We start from the raw sequence: 22,332 nt of genomic DNA, 5'->3' as shown, positions 1-22,332 counted from the left end.
TTTTTCTCTTCTACCAAAGTGTTCAATTCCTCTTTCTGAATTATGGCATATATTCAAACAATGCAAATCCTTTTTTCTTTTTTTGAGGTGTAGCTTAGAAAGGATCACCAAAAAAGTATATGATAATCTCAAAAGAGATGTCAGAGCTTTAGATCCAAAGAAATAACTGAATTTAGAACTGATAAATAAATAATCAAGCAGAAAGCATTTGGAACATGCTTTTTATGTAAACTTTATAAATTCATGTGGATGTAAAAAAAAAAATCCATTGTAAATAATACCTTGTGATAGCTATGGGTTTTGTCTGCCTTTTATATGAAGTTTTCTTCTCCTCCTATTTTTATTGATAAGCCTTTGTTATCCTGGATACAAAAATGAGTTTAGAACTCCATCTGAGCTAATCACAATCAATCCGTCTCCCACAGTATGTGGTTGAGAGAAGTGTACACATCCAATCAGGGACTCCGAGGGGCCTTGTATGTTATGCATATGGTTCTGGAGAAAAGCGCTGTCCATCTTGCACTGGCATTCTTAACCTGAAATCTTGTAAAATAGAGTGAGCATGGGACTTATCTCTAGTCCCATTAAATAAGCATATCTCCAGTCTGAGAGAACTAAGACCAACACACTGAGAGTAGCAGAGTTGAATGGAGACAGAAATCATGTACAAGCCCACGGGAGGTCTAGAGGATCAAGAAGAGATGGAAGGCAGTACCTCTCCTCATCTTGTGTGGTAAGCAAATTCCCTTTATTTGAGTGGGTGTTCTAATACTAGAATTCTCATTAAATGAAAGAAAGCTGGGGCAACGTTGCTAAGTTGGTGACTTGATACATCTACGTTCTGGACTTGGGTTCTCCTGTTAACCGTTGTGTCCTTAAATCAGGCATTTATTCATTCTGAACTTTTCTCAGAATCTATTAAATAAGGAACTGTGATAAAATGCCCTCCTAATTTCCCTTTTTGTTCTAGCAATTTCTATTTTGAGGTATATTTTATCAGGCTTTTATTTTCACATAAATATAGAACCTTAACTCTGAGAGAAGATAGTAAAGAAGCCATTTGCTGTCCCTCTAGCACTGTTTTCCCACCAGAGAAATCAGTGCAGTAGGGTTGCCTTGTATGAAGGTTGAAAATGTGCTTGTGTCCGTCAACAATGTAACACAGCTCTACAGCTAGCTCACTTATTCAATAACCATTTTTTATCGAGATATTATTGACATACACCACTGGATAAGTTTAAGGTGTGAAGATGTTAATTTGATGCCCTCCTATGCTGCAATACACTTACCAACATAGCATAAGCTATTACCTCTATCCCATCCCATCATCATCATTTCTTTTTTTGTGATGAGTACGGTTAAGATCTACGTTCTTAGCAACTTCCAAGTACATAATACTGATGTGTTAACTGGGATCACAACACTGTACATGAGATCCTCTGAACTTATTTGTCTTCTAATTGCAAGTTTATATCACCTGGCAAACATCATCATGATTCCCCCCAACCCACAGGCCCCTGGTAACCACCGTCCTACTCTTTGTTTCTATGAGTGTGGTTCTTTTAGGTTCCAAATATAAGTGATACCATACAGCACGTGTTTTTCTCTATTTGACTTACCAAATTTAGCATCACGCACTCAAAGTCCATCCATGTTGTCCCAAACAGCAGGCAGGATGTCCTTCTTTGTCATAGATTTTATATATATGTGTATATATTCATCTGTTGACAGACATACACATACATTTATCTGTTGATGGGCTCTTCAGTTCTTTCCAAATCTTGGCTATTTTTAATAATGCTGCAGTAAAAGTAAACTGATATCTTTTCGGCATCTTGTTTTCATTTCCTTTGGATATATACCCAGTTGTGAAATCACTGAAATGTGTAGCAGTTATATTTTTAATTTTTTCAGGAAACTTCATTCTTCTCCGTAGTGATTAAACAAATTCACATTCCCAGTAGCACTGTACAAGGATTCCTTTACCTCCACACTCTTTCTTTTTTAACATAAGAAAATATTTTATTTTTATTAAGTTTTTAATTTTAACATCATTATAGTTAACATGCAGTGTTGCCAGTACTTATTATTTCTTGTCCTCTTTATGATAAACATTCTAACAAGTATAAAGTAAAATCTTAATGTGATTTTTTTATTATTTTATTTATTTATTCATGAGAGACACATGGAGGTGGGGGGGCAGAGACACAGGCAGAGGGAGAAGCAGGCTCCATGCAAGGAGCCCGATGTGGGACTCGGTTCTGGTTCTCCAGGATCATGCCCTGGGCTGAAGGTGGTGCTAAACCACTGAGCCACCCAGGCTGCCCTTAATGTGATTTTGATTTGCACTTCCCTGATGATTAATAATGTGGAACATCTTTGTGACTTCTTGGCCAGTTGGATATCTTCTTTGGAAAAATAATCAGTTCCTCTGCAATTCTTTTCTTAAAGATTTTGGAGAGAGAGAAAGAGAGCATGCAGAGGAGCAGAGGGAGAGGGACAAGCAGACTCTGCACTGAGCACAGAGCCCAATCCCATGACCTTGAGATCATGACCTGAGCCAAAATCAAGAATCAGGTGCTTAACTGACTGAGCCACCCAGGCAGCCTCCTCTGCCTATTTTTTAATTGGGTTTTGTTATTGTTACTGAGTTATATGTAATTTATGTATTTTGGATGTTAACATTTATCCTATATATATGGTTTGCAAATATTACTCCATTCCATCGGTTACCTATTTATTTTGGTGAGTGTTTTTTGTGTAGAAGCTTTTCAGTTTGATGTAATCCCACTTATTGTTTTTTTTTTTTCTTTATTGCTTCTGCTTTTATAGTTAAATCCAAAAACCTGTTGCCATGTTCTCAATGTGAAGAAGCTTTTCCCTTAAGTTTTCCTTTAGAGTTTTATGGTTCAGGTCATGTCTTTAATCCATTTTGAATTACTTTGTGTGTGTGTGTGAGAGGTCAGTGAGACAGAGGTAAAATAAGAGTCCAATTTAAATTTTCCTGACTTTCGTTGTCTAGTTTTGTCGATATCACCTATTAATGAGACTGTTCTTTCTGCATCAAATACTTTGACTCCCTAGTCAAATATTACCCCCATATATATGCGGGCTTATTTCTGGGCTCTGTTCCATTGGTCTATGTGTCTATTCTTATGCCGATATCATACTGGTTTGATTACTATAGCTTTAAAGCATAGTTTGAAATTGGGGAGAATGACACGTCTAGTGTTGCTCTTTCTCAAGTTTTAGCTGTTGAGGGGTCTTTTATTTTTTAATATTTTTTTGGTTCCATAGAAATTTTAGAATTATTTGTTCTATTTCTGTGAAAAATTCCATTGGAATTTTGAGAGGGATTGCATAGAATCTATAAATGGCTCTGAGTCGTATTGACAGTATTATTTCTTCCAATGCAAACACATAATTTTCATCCATTTGTGTCTTCTTCACTTTCTTTCATCACAGCCTTGTAGCTTTTAGAATTTCAATTCCTTAGTTAAATTTATTACTAAATATCTCACTGATTTTTTTATGCTATTATGAGTGGGATTGTTTATTTTTTTCACATATTTCATCATCAGTGTATAGAGATGTTACTGATTTCTGTATGTTGAATTTATATCCTGCAATTTTACTGATTAGTTACAACATTTTTCCATTGAGTCTTATGCCATCATGATGCTGATAACACCCTCCTCAAAAGCTATTCTTAAAATTAATTTCATTGAAGTTAATCATTTTAAAAATAATTACTATGAATCTGATCCATTCTAGTTAGGGAATGCAGCTAGAATAATGGAGACAATTCTATGAAACTTAATTCTGGTGAGATTTTTACAACTAACATTCCATTGCAATTAACATTACATTAGCAAATAATGAGCCCTAGGGTGGCCCAATCCGTTAAGCCTTGCCTTTTTGGTTTAGGCTCAGTTCAGGATCTCAGAGTCATGGAATCGAGCCCCACCTGTGGGCCCATGCTCAGCACAGAGTCCCCTTAAGATTCTCTCTTCCCTCTCCCTCCACCTCTCCCCATTGTCTTTCCCTCTAAAATAAATGAATCTTAAAAAACAAAAAAACAAAAAAACATTACATTAACAGGTAAATTAATTTCAAATTGATACAAAAAAAAGAAAACTAACAAAGTTATAGACTTTGGGGTGGGATATAGAATGAAGGCACTCACTTAGCTAGAATGTTCAGGAAAAATGCTTGTTTAGAAGGAACATTTGATTTGACGCCTGAAAAATATAAGAAAGCAAACGTGAGAATCTTGGAAAGAACAGAAGAAAGATTCCGGGAGTTTGATTGAAGAGACCTGACAAAGTTGGACTGACAACAGAGTAATCACTAAGGAAGTTAATGATTTATTCAGATTTTTGGTTCTTTACTCTTGAATATACTGGTTGAGTAAATCTGAAAAAGCAAGAATCATTTATACATCATTTTCTCCTCCCTAATTGTTTCTGGTGAATCTACGAAGATCATAAGAGGAAGCTTTCGAGGTGGAGACTTCTTTCTTAGACAACTAAGATCAATTGGGCAATTAGGAGAAAAAAGACGAGAGGATGAAAAAGCAGTACCACCTTCATATTACCTTTATTAAATAGAAATAATTAGAATCAATCATAAACGGAGCTGACTCAAGTCATTCCAAAATAAATACTGCAGTCCTACCACTTTTCACATGTACCTGAGCACATAAAATATTTAGAAAATTCTATCTCAGCAAATTGAGAAAACACAGTCAATCTTAACTATCTTTTCTTTACTTACAAAGATTTAGAGTGCTTTTGAGAGATAGGAAAAAAGCTATAACTATCATTCTAGATCAAGCCAGGACCATTAAAATGCCTGTCACCCTTAAGATAAAACAAAGATGAGCACAAACTGCTTATGTAGCTGAGAAACTATGGGTAAGCAAATTGACAATATATGTGGATGCTTGATATTTCAACAGCCAAAAAATTTTCCTAGAAAAAAAGTGTAAATACCTCTTTCCATTAATGGAACCAAGCACAATTATCTTAAATCCTTTCTGCCAGAATTTGAATCTTAACTGATAAAATAAACAACAATATAAATTTTATCCATGTCCTCTTGAGAAAGTATGTTGTCTCATTTATTAAGATTGATATGAATAGTATTTCCACTTCATAGTCTTTCCAGTCGGCACCTAAGTCCCATCGCACACGCAAATATTACTAAAAGCTACAACATGGGTTGAGCACCTGATGGATTCTAGTATATTTCAATAAACCAGCCAACAAATGTCAAATCCGGATGAGGCACAGGCTGCATGGTGGAGGAAAAGAAGCAAGATACATGAAATCAAAAGCCCACTTCTACTTCTGACCCTTTCAGTGATTAATTGTCAAGAACCCCCAGTGAAAAATATATTTTGTGCCTGAGGAGTTCTATGATATCAAGGGTACAGGGGCTGTTCTGCTAAGAGAGGTCAACTGCTGTTATTGGCAAGAATGTGAAGTGTGTGCACTTCAGTATGGAGAGTGTGCCTTTGGAGTAATTCTAAAGCCAAAGTCTATGAACCATTTGTCTAGGGTTCTCTAAGACCTTTGAATTTGTGTCTGTAAGTGAAGTCTGATGGGACAAGGGAGCACATATGCCCTGGGAGCATACAGCCTAAGCTCACACATGTCCAGCTCCCCAGCCCCGCCATCCCTCGTTGCATCTCCTGGGTGGGTTCTCTGTTGCTTGCCCCCATCTAGCAACTGCTTCCACCCTTCGCTCATGAAGGGGAGTTGAGGAGCATGTCTCGGCACCTGCTCCATACATAGAAAGTAGGCCTGACTCTAGAAGTTTGCTATCTTCATCCCACCAATCTCCCCATGCAGGAGGAAGCATTGCATCAAATGGAAAATTTAGAAAACACCATGACAGCTGAAGAGACAGACTGTCGAAGAAAGGAAAAATATTTTTCCTGATTTTTTGAACAAGGGATCTTGAATTTTCATTTTCTGCTGGGCCCTCAAATTATGTAGCTGGCCCTGATCCCGGATCTACCACTCTACTAGCTGTATGATCCTTGGCAAATCACTTAATCACTCTGAGTTTGTTTCTTCCTCTGTAAACTGTGGGTTATGTTTTCTGTTACACAGTGGTGCCAACTGAAAAAGCCGTTCTTTTGATAGGAAACACAGTAGCAAGAGGAGACGTAATGAGTTGTCTTTGAGTTGATTCATTCATGGTTCCTTCTATGGACCTTTTGCTGGAACTACCGATTCTAGATGTTTCACTGTCAACTCAGAAGGGAAGATGTGTTTCTCAAAGATCAGGTTAGCCCTTGATAACATTTTCCATAGAATTAATTTTATATGAATTTTAGCCAGGTTCTGTAGTACTCTTTAGTCCCATCATTACACTACATAGGAGATTAAATAAGATGATGCTGCCTGGCTTAGAAAATCATTTTTTTTTTAACATTATAATGCCGTTATTATAGCCTGGTGGGAAAATGTGTTTTGTGTTTTAAAACACCCACACATACTAAAATGAGCTTTGATAATCTAGCCTGTTGGTATGCTGGTGGCAGACTGACAGTAGTGGCTGTTAGGGAGGCACAAATTAAACAGTACTTTCTTCACCCTCTAGCTCTCCTCTGCCCCATATTCCTACTTAGAAATTCACAGGTGACAGGGGGAGATAGATCTAAGATACCACGAAGCTTTCTCTCTTTCCCTTCAGGTCGTTTATCCCTATATGCATCTCTTCACCTTCTCCGTAAATTCAACAGTTAAAAAAATTTTTTTCACCAGTTAAAATTTAAATGCACCAATACACATGCCGATTTCTAATTTAATGATGAAAGGGGGACTAAACATGCATATGAAAATATTCTAGATCTGTTGCAGTTTCCTATCCTTCCTTGTTACCAAGAAATGCAGTACTTTCAACACTTAATACTGAAGAAATATTTAGCCCAGGATGCAGGAAGATTATCTTCTTACGTAGGGTCAAAAGTAAGTACATATTGGAATCATGTTCCTAAGGACTAATTTCACCATGAAGCCAGAGAGCCATTAGAAGCACATCTTCCCTGCAAGTAGAATTTAAAATTTATAAGCATACCAGATATGTTGGGCTTTATGGCACAGCAGCAACAAATACATAATTTAGTATTTGGGCTGATTCTCATTGCTCTACACACATCAATTATCCTCACTCCCAGACTGTATATTAGGTTGACAGCAGGTATTTAAATACAGGTCTGTAGCTAGTTTTCCACTTTCTTATCACATGGAGTGTCACAGGTGTGTGGAGTACATTGGGAAAATTAGCAACACATCTGACTGGGTAAGAATATCCTCAATTAAATATTTTAAAAGTTACAGAAGCTGATATGATTTTAACAAGAAAAAGGAATTTCTGTAGCTCTTTCATGTACTGCAATCACTTCAAACTAAAATAATCGGATTATATATAGCAAAAAAAATTTGGAATTTTAAAGGAGACTAACGAGTATGTAGTTGAAAGGAGGAAACTTGAAAATTACTTACTTATAAAAGAATCTAAGGGTCTTTGAGGCTGTTACTCCAAAGGCTGAAGGCTTTTACTCCACCAGGCTAAAAATAGATTCCATCTTGCAAATGGGCCCACACGGTTAAATCTGTGAGGTACTGTTCTGATATGCCAAGTCTGTTTATGAATGTTTCATTAGTTACTTATTTCTACATTCAAAACTCACTATAAATCTTCCATTGAGAATGAAATTAATCAGATCCCTCAATTTCCTGATCATTTGTTGACTCCGTAGAAACCCATTCTCCAAACATTATGACATTAATCATGACACATTTTGTCCCAGATTTGTCAAACGTCCCTTGATTCTACTTTGCTTTTTTTTCTCTGAAGATTCTGAAGGTTTTTTCCCTTCCTTACTTTTTTCTCTAGTTTTTATTTTCACCTATTTAAAAAAGCACTTAATGCTTTCTCTTTTTTTTTTGCTTTCTTTAATTTAATCATAGTTATGTTAAACTTCTTAAAATGAGTTCACAGAAATACATGTCCTTAATATGCAAATGTGCATTTTCAATAACATAAAATCATATTTTGGATATAGGTATTCACATATCACACACACACACACACACACATGTAAACACCTGTATTCAACTTCAACTCTTGTAAAATTAACGAAATGTCGTATGGTGATAAAGTCTAAATCTTTTCCTACATTTTAACAAAATAGGAGATGATATATAATGATTTATACAATACACAATTAATGTTCCTGAGACTAAGATGACCTTCTAAAATTGTGTTATGAAGTTACTTCAGTTTAGAGCATGAAAAATATATTGTATACCTTAAATAACACGCATTTAGTGAATCTTACTCTCAGTTTGGTTTAGGAAATGTAAATAATCACTAGCACTACACTAGCCTGTTTTCATTGTCAAGTACAACCTATTAAATATCCATCAATTCTATTTACAATGCACATCATACACTGAAAGCCAAACATGTGAACTCTGTCTTTTGTAATTTTCCAAAACAAATTATGTATACATATGGATATATATATATTTATGAATATATCCTAAAAGGATAAATCACACAAGTCGCTTCAGTACAGATACAAGAATTTGTCATGACCAAGACCCAAGTTAAAAATAAAATGAATACCCTGTAGTAACCTTCACACAAAAGCAATTTTGGTGATTATTGGCAATTTTGTTTTGTTGTTTTGTGAAATAGGTTCACCTCAGGTAGTGGTGATATGGTGTGGCTGAGAAAAGAATTACCGATGGGGATTTTAAGTGCGCTTCAGGAGAGAAGAATAGGAATTGTTTGATAGGAGGAAAATACAAAAGCCAGTGTTCAGCAGTTATTGAAAATAATAAATAATATTGTTCAGCACTTTCTCTTCCAAAGCATTGTTCTAAATGATACGTGTCTATTTCTATATCCATATCTTTCTATCCAGTCATTTAAACCTCATGGCTATTCTAGAAAAGTGTTCAAATCGTTGCCGTTTAATAGTTGAGGATAGCGGAGCACACAAAAGGTAAGTAACTTGCATGTTTCCCTCCTGATAAATGCAATTTGGTTCATGATTCTAAGTCAGAATATGGATTGTAACAATTACGGTGTAGAGGACTATTAAACCTCTCCTACACACACAAGCACAAGCTATTTATATACGTGTGAATTTATCATTTTATAACTCTCTGTCCCTTCCTACTTACCTCCTTTTCTCTCTCTCTACAGTTCCGTCCATTCTGTTTCTCCATAGAGTTTCTCAACCCAGTGGGAAACATGGACACAGATAAACTGAGACCTTCATGGTTTTTTCCACCTGTTGGTTGACTTCTTTTCTTAGTTTCCTGTTTTACAACCCCAGAGAAAACCATGATTGCTTTTCGGTAGCTATACAGCAAACTGTGCCCAAAGAGGAGATCATGTAAGTGTTTTAATAATTCCTCCTTGAGTGGCTAGAAAAGAAGGAGCAACCCCCAGATTAAGAGGGAACCATGAGGACAAGAGAAGGGAGGTAATGGTGGTCAGAAAGAAACTATATAAACACAATAAAAATAATCCACACACTCCAAAACAATAAATAGAAGGAAGTTAGGGGAATTTTTTTTTTTTTTTGGTTTGTTTGTTTTAAAAGAACAGGACTGGATTTTTATGTTAATCAAGATGATAAATCACTACCATTATGGACCATTAACAACAATCTTGACATACCCTTTATTAATTCCAATTGACAGATCGTCTGGATGGTCTAATTGTTAATAATGTTATTCTGCTTTATATTATATACTGGCATTATACAAATAGTTCTAATACTTATGAAGATACATGTTGCATAAATAAATCAACAGTGGATGCAGCAGTGATAAAATCATGATTTCACTTTTTTCTCATGGAAATCTGTCCCTCAGGTGAACAGTAGGGAGTTTGCCTTCCTGTGCTCATATACTCATATGTATATATGGCATTTATATGTCTAGTAAGTTATAGATATCCTCTTTATAGTCCTATCACATTTTTGCCTAAGTTTTTCATTTTTTCCCCATTTAATTTGGTTAAGGATAACATAAGATATCAAAACAAAATTAGAATTAAAATAAATCTGTGAAAGAAAGTTCTAAACATCTAGGCTCCTTCCTTTAATAACCCATGTGATCTCTTACTGGAAAATACATCCCTGTATATCTGTTGTTCAAATCCAAAGTATACTTTTAATAAAGCATTTTAATGAGAGAGACTATATTTTACTTTCTTATTTATTTGATTGTTCATTTGTTTGTATAAAGCTTTCTAATACCTTTCAGATAAACTTTTTGAGAGAGACCTTGCAGGCTTCCTGTGATGGGGAGAGGGCTGGTGGGAAAAGTAGCACAGGATGATACTTGTATTACTCAGCCTGACCTGTGGAGATGCTACAGAAGAAAATATCACCAAGGATACACAATCAAAAGAGGGTAGTATCTTATTTTATTTCATTTTCCTTTTCTTTTCTTTTTTTCTTTTCTTTTCTTTTCGATCTTATTTATTTATTTATTTATTTATTTATTTGAGAGAGGGAGAGCACAGAGGGAGAAATAGATTCCTTGCTGAGCAGAGAACCTGATGTGGGCCTTGATCTCAGAACCCTGAGATCATAACCTGAGCCTAAGGCAGATGCTTAACCACTGAGCCACCCACCCAGGTACCCCAAAGACAGTAGTATTTTAAAAAATACATTCCTTTTGTCTAAATATCAAGATGAAAAAATAAAAATAAAAAAATAAACATCAAGATGTTGATAATTGTAAAAAAAGTATGTAAGAAAATGTGAACATGACTGTGTGTCTTGTAAGTAACAAATAATCATACCAAAAATTTAATTTGACAGTATTATTTTTAATACAGAAGAGGAAATTTCAATCTAACCAATGGAAGGAAAGATAAAACTAAACTATATTTTTAATAATCTACTAAAAAGAAATGAAATAAGACAGAAAAACTATCCCAATATAATGTATTTGCAGTATATGTAAGTGGATTAAATTCATGTGTCAAAACATGGAGCCTCAGATTAGAAGAAAACTTGTAAAACAGATGCCACAATGTGTGTTATAAAAGATATATAAAATGGCAAAGAAAGGAGAAAACAAAGGAGCAGAAAAAAGATACACCAGGCCATTGTGAAGTATGAGAAAAAGCAAGTAAGGCTTTCCTATAAAATAAAAATAAAGGCAAAAGTATCGTAAAATATAAAAATATTATATACTTGTAAAAGATTATTAAGCTTAATAGAGCATAATGATCATGATTATATGCGCATAATAGTAGAGCTTAAAAAATAAATGTAGGAAGAAATAAATAAATCAACATTGGTATTTAGATTATTTTAAGTGCATTCCTCTCAGAAGCTAAAAGATCATATAGAAAATAAACAAAATTATATCAGACTTTTAAATCACAATTAATGAACTCAAACTCACATACATAATATCTTTTATCTGGGTGAAGGTACATATATAAACTTTACAGTCAATTAACAGAGAACTCCAAGTACAGATGTAACATAAGCAGAAATCATTGATGATTTAGTCCAAAAGGAACCTTCATGGATTCTAAAATTTTAGCAGAACACAGACTATGTATTCCAACCCTCTGTAGTTAAATTTCAAATAAAAACCAGTAACTAAAAAAAAAAAGTAACCACATACTTTGTAAGCTAATCAATAATTAAACCTTTTACTGAATAATAAATCAAATGGAAAATTACAAAACACTCAGAAATGTGTTAAAATAAAACTGCTCAAGGTAAATATATAGAATGAGGTAGAAAAGTAATCCTTAAAGGTATATTTATAGCTTTAAATATATTTATCAGAAAAAATGGAATAACTGAAAGCAAATACATATTCAATTCAAGAAGACAGTTACAGAGCAACAGAGAAAGCCAGAAGAGTAAAAAAGAAAGGGAATAATATATATGATTAGAAATTAATGACATGTATTTTTATATGAGAATGAAAAGGCAAATCTTTGGAAAAATCAGTAACAGAAAATCTTCTAGGATGGAATAAAAAATAAGAAGGAGGAAGAGAAAAATAAAGCAAAATAAAAACTGGAAAATAGGACAGATAATATTAGAAGAATTAAGAAACAGCATATCTATACTATTAATTTTAAAACATAGATCAGAGGAATGAACTACTGGAACCACTAAAAAAATGCCAAGCTTGAAAAAAAAAAAAGGGAATCTTGAACAGACCAATGTTCTTAGTTAAATTTAAATATTAGCATTAAAAAAAGGAGCATGAGAAAAAACATATATTTTATGAAGTTGCATGCACAGTAAAGCAAATTTGTTATAAACTAAAGTGGGATGGAGAAAATAGGAATAAAGACCAGAAAGAAAGAAAAACATAATACAATACAATAATGCAACGCAGTGCAACACCAAGAGAAATACAACAGTAAAGACTCCTTTGAGCAAACGCATGATAGCATTGTCCTAATTACTGGGGAGGACATAAAATGAGAAAAAAAAATTACCATATACAGGAAAGAATATTTTTAACTAGCGTTATGTAACCAAGTGAGGAAGTTAACACCCACAATTGTTTACCAACCCTCTGAAAAATGTTCCAAGGATGGCAAATATAGACTCATTAGCTACTTATGCTGACAGCAATTTTGGATGCAAGATTTAAATACCCAAGGAAATGCCAAAAGTATCACACTATTGGTTGGTGTGGCATCGTGAATTTTATTTACATCTGCCACACTCTAAAAATGTCTTAGTTTGATCAGTTTTGGTTATGCAACCATTATACAATAACATAAATAATTTATAGGTCCTCTCTATTTTGAGAAATAGTCCCCACAAAAGTCTGCATTTATTCAGATGCTTGCAATATAAACAGGAATGGCAACTGACTAAGAAATGATGGGACCCCCAAGTTTTCTGCATGTAGATTTTCTTTTTTTTTTCCTTTTTTTAAAGATTTTATTTATTTATTCATGAGAGACACAGAGAGAGAGAGAGATAGAGGCAGAGACACAGGCAGAGGGAGAAGCAGGCTCCATGCAGGGACCCCGATGTGGGACTCGATCCCGGGACCCTAGGATCATGCCCTGGGACCAAAGGCAGATGCTAAACTACTGAGCCACCCCGGGATCCCCTCATATAGATTTTCAAGGTCAGATCAAACATGATGTCTGATTTCTACCTTCCGCTCTCTTGGCACACGCATATGTGGCTGGGCCTCCACTTCCATGCCTGAGGTCTGTATTTATGCATATTTATCTGTAAACATGAGGGAAATATTCCCAATAAAACTACTTACTATTGTAAACATGCACAAATGTAAACACTCTCCTATTACGTCCTACTTCTCTGCGAGTACTAGAACAAACCTTACAGTGATTTCAATAATTGAATTTTTATTGGGCTTAGTAGAAAGACATTCTGTATTTATTTTGAAAGCAAGACACTAGATCAGTGGAAACCACCGCTGAATATTATTTTCATCTTAGCAAACTGGCCACACTCACACAGTTGGCAAATCACAGAACAATATGAGCAATTACCCATCCTAAATGATGAGGTGGTGTGAGGACTTCATAAATGACGGCACTTTAGGCCATGAGTACCTTCAAGTTGATTGTTACAAGATTAATTATTATTTCTAAATCATTCACACTCAGTTCTAAGCCTCTCATTCAATGCATCCTCAGCAATGTCTCGTTTGGTGCTTTTGCCAGGAGTTATTTTGGAAACTTTCTCATCTGTTTACTTTGTCGTACTTCATATTTGAATGAGGGAAATTGCTTCGGCATATTTCCAATGTTTTTATGACTTGGTACATGAATCAGAAATAACGCTAAGAACCATCCTGCCCTACAATGGGCAGAATTACTTCCATAAAACCAGGTAAGGTCAGGATACTGTATTCCTAGGTCATAACCCTCTGTAAATCTCTAACGGGCTTAAAACCCAACAGACGCATGCAACGTGTACACACATGTACGCACACATGTACACAGCCCATCCAACCACAAGCTGCCCGTTCCTGCCTCGGTGCTGCCTTTTCTCATGTGCTTTCCATTTCCTGCTACATTCTTTTCCCCTCTTTGCAATTTAATGGTTTTACTAATGAGCAAAGAAATGAGCAGATGACTGGAAGGATGAAATGGATTATGCCCTGACTTCTTCACCTGGACTTGTATAAAATATATCCCCCAACTCCCTAGACTGAATTGGTTTTTTCACCTTTCATGTATCCATGATGTGTGGGATAGTGTCTCCTCTCTCCACCGAAGATGCCTCAAGCCCTGAAACTTCTAATTATATTATCTTATAAGGCAAAAGGGACATTGCAAATATAATTTAGTAGGAATCTTCAAATAGGGGTATTATGCTGGATTATTGGTTGAATCTAATATAATCACAAGGGTCTTTGCAAGTGGAAGAAGGAGGTTAGAGACTAGGTTGGAGATGCTACTTGGCAGCTTTGGAGACACTAAGGCCACCCGCTGAGGAATACAGGTGACCTCTAGAAGCTGAAAAAAGCAAGGGAACAGTATCTCCCCTGAAGCCTCCAGAAGGAACGGAGTTTGCTGACATCCTGATTTTAAGACTTCTGACCTCCAGAACTTTAAGGTGATTAATTTGTGTTCCTGTAAGCCATGGCATTTGTGGTCATTTGTTACGGCAGTGATAGGAAACTAAACTCTTTATATCCATAAACCCCATAAACTCTATATCCTTTTAAAGCTTGACTTCTTCACCTTTAAACCATAAGGTTTTCGAGAGTTTCATGCTTCTTTTGCTTGGAAAGGAGAGCTTGCTATATGTCGCATTTTCCTCACAAAGGGGTTTTACAACATCAGCCAGATGTTTTTCTCACCCATTATCTGTTTTAAATTGTATTCTGTATTAGCAGATGTAGTATGTAAATATGTCTGTGTTTTTAATATAGGTGTCCTAGAACAATTTTGGAAGGAATAAGTATTTTATGATTTAAGTGCACACATTATTGGACTAGAAAATAGGACAACACATGGCTCAGTTTCAACAAAGTCACATAAAAAGAAATATAACTCCAAGTATCTTGAAGAACAGTGAAAATAATTAAATGCTGATTAAACAGGCAATCCCAGAGAGTTTAAAGAGGCAAATTTACATCTAAAAAAATCCCGAAAATTATTCATAAACACTGATCTGCACCCTCCCCTCTTGTCTCAACTCATGACAACTGCTATAAATTCACTCAATCTTTTTTAATCTGTCAAATTTCTTCACTGCCTGTGGTTTTCTCTCGTCTTCTCCTCTCTCTTCTCATCAAAGTTCCAGCCTGTCCTCAGCCCCAAAGAGACTCTATCCATAGTCTCCTGATTGAACATAGCTCCTTGTGCCTTAGCTTTTCATGACTAGCAGCAGCACCTCACTCCAGGTTAGCTGCAGGACAACACATCTCCACACTACCTCCCTTCCCTTTACTGATGGCATTTAAAAAGATCCTATAAAACATTGATGGAGGATAATTTTCTCAACGCATTATATCAATATGACGATAAAACCTAGCTAATTAAAGGTAATAAATTGCACACATGCATTTACCTTCATCTGTTTCCAAAGCTCCACTAAAACACAGTAGATGGATTTTTAAAGTCCTAAACTCCCCAAGACAAAGACATTGAAAACATACAGCAACAACATTTTAGAATCTAGAAACAAAAGAAAACAGTTGACAATGCTACAAAAGTTGAGTCCTAAGGCGGTTTGGGAGAAACGGGAGGAAAAAGAAAAGCAACCTGATTTACAAATCAAAACAAGCAGAAGGCTCAGGATTCCAGAAGCCAGGTGCTTTGGGGAGTAGGCGTAAAAATAGATCTTTTGATTGATGCTTGCTTCATAGTTAAATTCACATGTACCCGACGCCTACATACGAGATGGAAAATAAGGGTAGAGGGAGAAGGAGCTAAAATCCCTCGGAGCTCATTTTCCTAATGCAAAGCAAGGTAAGAGATCCCTCCCTGTATTATAGCGCAGTTGAGGGTTGAGGATTAGCACAGGAGTTAATGAAAACTTGGCTGTACACTAAGGGCTGAGTCATCCCCACAGACAATACCACCTCTAGCCCCAACTTCCCTCAGAGCCTCAGCTCAGAAACTCACTAAGATGGTAGCCAAGCTTACCTATACCCCTACTTTGGAGAATGTAAATGTGTTATTGAATGCAGACTCTGACCCCAAAGTAACATATAAGCAAGCAAACAAAAAAGAGCTAATGACACCAACCTAAGGTTACTTAGGGGGTCTGAAGGGCAGAGAAATCAGTTGAAAGACGATTATTCTCCAGCTTTGAGATCTAACAGAATTTGTCTTGCTATGATTTAGACTTACTTGGCACCTGTCACTCCTCCGTTCTTTTTTATTTTTATTTCTCCCTTTTGGAATGGAAATGTCTATCTTATGGCTGTCCCACTATTGTATTTTGGAAGCACAGAACTTGTCTGCTTTCACAGGTTAGAGCTGGAGAAGAATCTTATGTCAAGATGAATCATACCTCAAGTCTCACTCATATCTGATTTAGATGATATTTAGATGAAATTTTGGACTTTAAATTTTAGAGTTGATGCTGGAATGACTTAACTTTCTTGAGTTTATTGGGATGAAATGATGTACTTTGCATGTGAGAAGACAATGGATTTTGAGGGGCTGGGGTGAATATTGCACATTAAATATTTGCACAGAATTTTTACATTTAAACTCTAATCTCAATGTGATGGTATCTGGAAGTGGGATCTTCAGGAGGTGAATAGGCCATGAAGATGGAGCCCTCATGAATGAACAGATTGGTGTCCATATAAAAAAGACCTCAGGAAGCTCTCTACCATGTGAGGATACAATGAGAAGGCAAGCACGGCACAGGGCTTTCACCAGAACTTTACCACAATGGCACCCTGATCTCAGACTTCCAACTCCCAGAACAATGAGAATTTTTTTTAAAAACCTGCCACACAGTCATGGGGTGCCTGGGTGGCTCATGCAGTTAAGCATCTGCCTTTGGCTTAGGTCATGATCCCAGCGTCCTAGGATCAAGCTGCATGTTGGGCTTCATGATCAATGGGGAGTCTGCTTATCCCTCTCCCTCTGCCTCCCTCTCCAGCTTGTGATCTCTCTCTCTTTCATAAATCAATCATCAATCAATAAATAAATATCTTTTTTAAAAAACTGCAAATCATATCAGAAACTTAAAAGAAGTTTATTTAGTACATAGTTATAAAAACCTGCAAACTAATAAAAAATAAGCAATTACCAAAAACTAAAATTTGGCAAAGAACATAAATAGTTCATAGAAAAGAATATACAAATGACTCTCAAGCATTAAAAAAATCTTCCTTCATCATGAGAACAAAATGCATGTATTAAGAAACATACTGGAATACTGTTTAATTAATAAAATACAAAATTGACTGTGGTGTGCAGCTTTGGAAATATCTATCAGAATTACTAATGTGTATAACATTTGATCTTGAAATTGCACTTTTAGGACTTTATCTTTGCTCATGTATTAAACATATATTTTCCCATACATTAAATGGCCTATAAACAGGGTGATTCATTGTAGCATTACTGTCAGAACAAGAAATGGGAATTAATCACCTGTCCATCAAGACAGAACTCATTAGGTAAATGATTGTACATAAAAAAAGAATGAAGAAGCTCTAATGATCTGCACACAAAAAAAGGCACCCAAATATTAGGTGAGAAAAGCAAAGAAATATGTAATAGTCTGTCTTTTATGTAAAAAGGAGAAAAACACATTTTATGCTGATTTGTATAAAAATCTCTAAGAATTTGTAAAAGTGCTAATTTTAATGGTCAACAACTGGATACATGAAAAAGAAGTGAAAGAGTAATGATTTTCATAGTAAGTTTTTTTTATGCTATTGATTTACTAAAACAAATAAATGTATTAATTATTCAATAGAACGGGAAGAATAAATTATCAGGAAACAAATAAAAGCTCTTAGAAAAAAAATACATACAAGCATTCCAGACACACTTATGCATACACCTACCAAAAAATTTAAAACATTTTAATTTTTTTAAAATCTCAAAAAATACAGAGAAAAGACAAGGCATATCGCTGAAGGAATAAAAATTTAAAAAGGCTTGTTTTTATTAATAATTGTCTTCAGGAATTAGAATGAATTAATAAAATGCTTTTTAACTTTTGAGAGACCTAGAATTCTATACCTAACTATGTTTTCAAACAAAGGTGAGGATGGAGTAGGAGTATTTTCAAACATCATTGTTTAAGAAATTGTCTCTTTTGCATATTTTCTCAGGAATCTAATGGAGTAAGTGATTCAAGGAAGGGAAAACAAAAACCCATAAGCCAATAAAGTAAAAGATATGAAATCCAGGAAACAAGTGATCTAACTGCAGAGATCATTGAAGAGAATTCTCTGGTTGATTGGAGGGTAGTTTCCAGGCAGCATTTTTGGAGTACAAAGCGTCCAAACAGGCACAGTTTAGAGGTGGAGAAAGATGATAATAGTGGTAGATTATCAGAAACTTATGACTGTATTACATGATAGGGAGTGTAAACAACTGAAGGATGGTTTATGGATTAATTAGTGATAAGTATATTTGAAATGTAAGTAAACAAAATAAGAAAAATAATAATACCAATGACAACAAAAAGTTATTAGGAAAAATAATTATATTGTACTACATAGATAAACTCTCAGTAGCTCCTGCCTGGTAATATTTATGTAAACAGTAATTCTTAGTCTGATCAAAATTATAAATTAATGATATTAAAAGAATGTAGATATGAGAGCTGCACTATTAGTGGTGAGCAGTAGTGGTTAAATCAGGCTGAACTCTTCCTCGTCTCTGCCATGGAAATTTAATAATCCTGTAACTGAAAAGCAAATTAGTAAAGGGTATAAAGTCTCAGATGAGTTGAAAATGATTACTTCCAGAGAGTCTTGGTGGGAAGGGAAAAGGAGTATTGTAATTTTGGTTATTAGACTTTATGGAACTATTTGACAATTCTTTATTTGCACTTATAACTTATATGCAAATAAAAACTAACAAAAATAAAGTCAGAATAATTAAGGTATAATATAAAGTGACTTTTTCATCATAAAAACTAACAAAAATAAAGTCAGAATAATTAAGGTATAATATAAAGTGACTTTTTCATCATTTTTCACTTGTTCAAAGATCATGAGATTTAATTTTGATTTTCAAATATCAATAAATATCTCTATAATCACTGACTATTACAAAAAGCTTTGCATGTGTAGTCTAGGTGACAATGAAAATTGCCTTCACATGTAAATCAAGTTAAGTATGGATTGCTATAATGAAATTAGAATTTACTTTTTACTCAAATATGCCTCAAAATGAAATAATCATAATTCACAGGAAAACTCACAGGGTCTAATTCTCCCCTGTAGTTCCAATCTACTCTTCCTACTCTATTTTGTACAACAGAATCCCCAAGGGCTCTTTTGGAATGGAGACAAATCTAATATTCCAACTGATTCTTGCCCTAATAGTATCACTCACCCTGGGTTTATCTCCTATAACTTTTCATTTTACCAAGTTAGCTACACATTTTTTAGTAACTTAGTTCATTAGAATCCAGGGCCATGGATGTTTAAAATACTATTTTTTTTCTGTTTTATCTTGAAAAAACTGAGAGTAATGAACTGAATTATTTATTTATGTTGCTCTGCTAGTGATCTTAAGATACATAAATAAAAGGGAAGGTGTTAATGTTCTTATCTTAAAAATTGTGAGCTCCCTTTCAACCTAATTTCTATGCTACATTTTTCCTCAAGGATACATTGACATAATGTTGGATAATATTTTAATTAAGAATTTTTTTAAGCTGAAAAGAGAAGGTGCTCATTAGTAATAAGAATACATATGAAAGAATAAATCCTACCGGGAAGGTAAATATATATTAGAGGTAGTCGTTAATCACTTATAAAGCAAGTAGGAAGAGTAAGAGACAAGTGTAGTAAAAATAACTATGATTACAATAATTTGTTAAGTGATACACAAGATAAAAAGGTATAATGTGACATCAAAAACATAAAATGTGAAAAGGAGTAATAATATTGAACTTTACAATGAAATTAAACCTAAGTTGTTATTGACTTAAAATAGACTATTATAGATATAAATTGTTATATAGAAGCCTTGTAGTAATCACAAAGCAAAAAAAAAAAAAAATCTATAGTAAATACATAAAAAATAAAGAGAAAGGAATATAAGCATACCACTAAAGAAAGTTAGCAAACCACAAAGGAAGAGAGCAAGAGAAGAAAGGAAAGAGAGAGGAACTACAAAAACAGCCAGAAAACAATGAACAAAATGGCAAGAAGTAGATACCTTCAATAATTATGTTAAGTGTAAATGAATGTAATTCTCTAACAAAAAGACATAGAGTGATTGAATGGACAAAAAAACAAGACCCATCTATATGTTGCCTACAAAGGTTTGTGTTCAATGTAAAGACACACACAGATTAAACATGAAGAGATGAAAAAAAAATTTTCCATGCAAATGGAAACAAACCAACAAGAAAAGCTGGAATGGCTATACTTACATCATGTAGAATAGACTTTAAAACAAAGTTTATACTGAGAGACAAAAAAGGGCTTTCTATATTGATGAAGGAGTCAATCTAACAAGAAAATGTGACATTAATAAATATTTATGCACCCAACATAGGAGCACCTAAAAATAGAGAGCAAATATTAACAGGCCCAAAGGGAAAAATAAACAGCAATGTAATAATAGTAGGGGACTTAAATATTCCACTTACATCAACGGATAGATCACCCAGACAGAAAATCAATATAGAAATATTGGCCATAAATGTCACATTAGACCAGATAGACTTAACAGATATTTACAGAACATTTCACCCAAAAGCAGCAGTAAGCCCATTCTTCTCAAGTGCACATGGGACATTTTCCAGAATAGATTATATGTTATGGCATAAAGCAATTTTTAAAAGTAGGAGTATTGAAATCATATCGAGTATCTTTCAGCCACAGTGGTATAGAACTAGAAACTAATTACACAGAGTAAACTAGAAAATTCACAAATATGTGGAAATCAAACAACATGTTACTAAACAAACAATGGGTCAAAGAAAAAAAATCAAAGTAGAAATAAAAAAATGCCTTAAGGCAAATAAAAAATGGAAATATACCAACATTTATAAGACACAGCAAAAGAAGTTCTAAAAGGAAGTTAATAGCGATAAATGCCTACCTGAGGGAACAATAAAAGTCAAATAAACAACATAACTTCACACCTCATGGAACCAGAAAAAAGACTAACAAAACCCAAAGTTAGTAGAAAGATGGTGATTACAAAGATTAGAACAGAAATAAATGAAATAAAGACTAAAAAGACAACACAAAGACCAGTGAAACTAAGAGTTGCTTCTTAGAAAAATAAACAAAACCCTTAGCTAAATTCATCATGAAAAAAGACAGAGAATTCAAATAAATAAAATCAGAAATAAAAGAGGAGATGTTACGACAGAAATACAAAGGATCATTAAAAGACTACAATGTCACAAATTGGGTGACTCAAAAATAAAATTAATTAATTCCTAAAAACAACCTACCAAGTTTGAATCATGATGAAATAGAAATTCTTAACAGACCAACTACTAGTAAGAGGATTGAATCAATAATCAAAAAGTTCCCAACAGGGATCCCTGGGTGGTGCAGTGGTTTGGCGCCTGCCTTTGGCCCAGGGCGCGATCCTGGAGACCCGGGATCGAATCCCACGCCGGGCTGCCGGTGCATGGAGCCTGCTTCTCCCTCTGCCTGTGTCTCTGCCTTTCTCTCTCTATCTGTGTGTGACTATCATAAAAAAAAAAATAATAATAATAAAAAAAAAGTTCCCAACAAACAAAAGGCCAGAACCAGATGGCTTCACTGGTGAATTCCACCAAACATCCAAAGAAGAATCCAAACAAATCCTTCTCCAACTCTTTCAAAAAATAGAAGAGACAACTCTTTCAACTCATTCTGTGTAGCCAGAATTGCCCTAATACCAAAACCAGACAAGGATGCCACAAGATAGGAAAAGCACAGTAAAGTTCATCAGCATCTCTGATGAACATAGATGCTAATATTCCCATCAAGATATTGGCAAACTAAAAAAAAAAAAAAAAAAAAAAGAGTATATATATTGGCAAACTAAATTCAACAATACATCCAATAAATGGATCATACATCATGATCAAGTGAGATGTATTCTGGGGGGTGCAAGGATGGTTCAACATCGACAAATGAATCAATGCGGCAC

The sequence above is a fragment of the Canis lupus genome, chromosome 13 (assembly GCF_011100685.1).
Source record: "Canis lupus familiaris isolate Mischka breed German Shepherd chromosome 13, alternate assembly UU_Cfam_GSD_1.0, whole genome shotgun sequence".
NCBI classification, from domain to species: domain Eukaryota; kingdom Metazoa; phylum Chordata; class Mammalia; order Carnivora; family Canidae; genus Canis; species Canis lupus.
The sequence above is the reverse complement of the archived record's forward strand: the minus strand, read 5'-3'. Positions refer to the sequence as shown.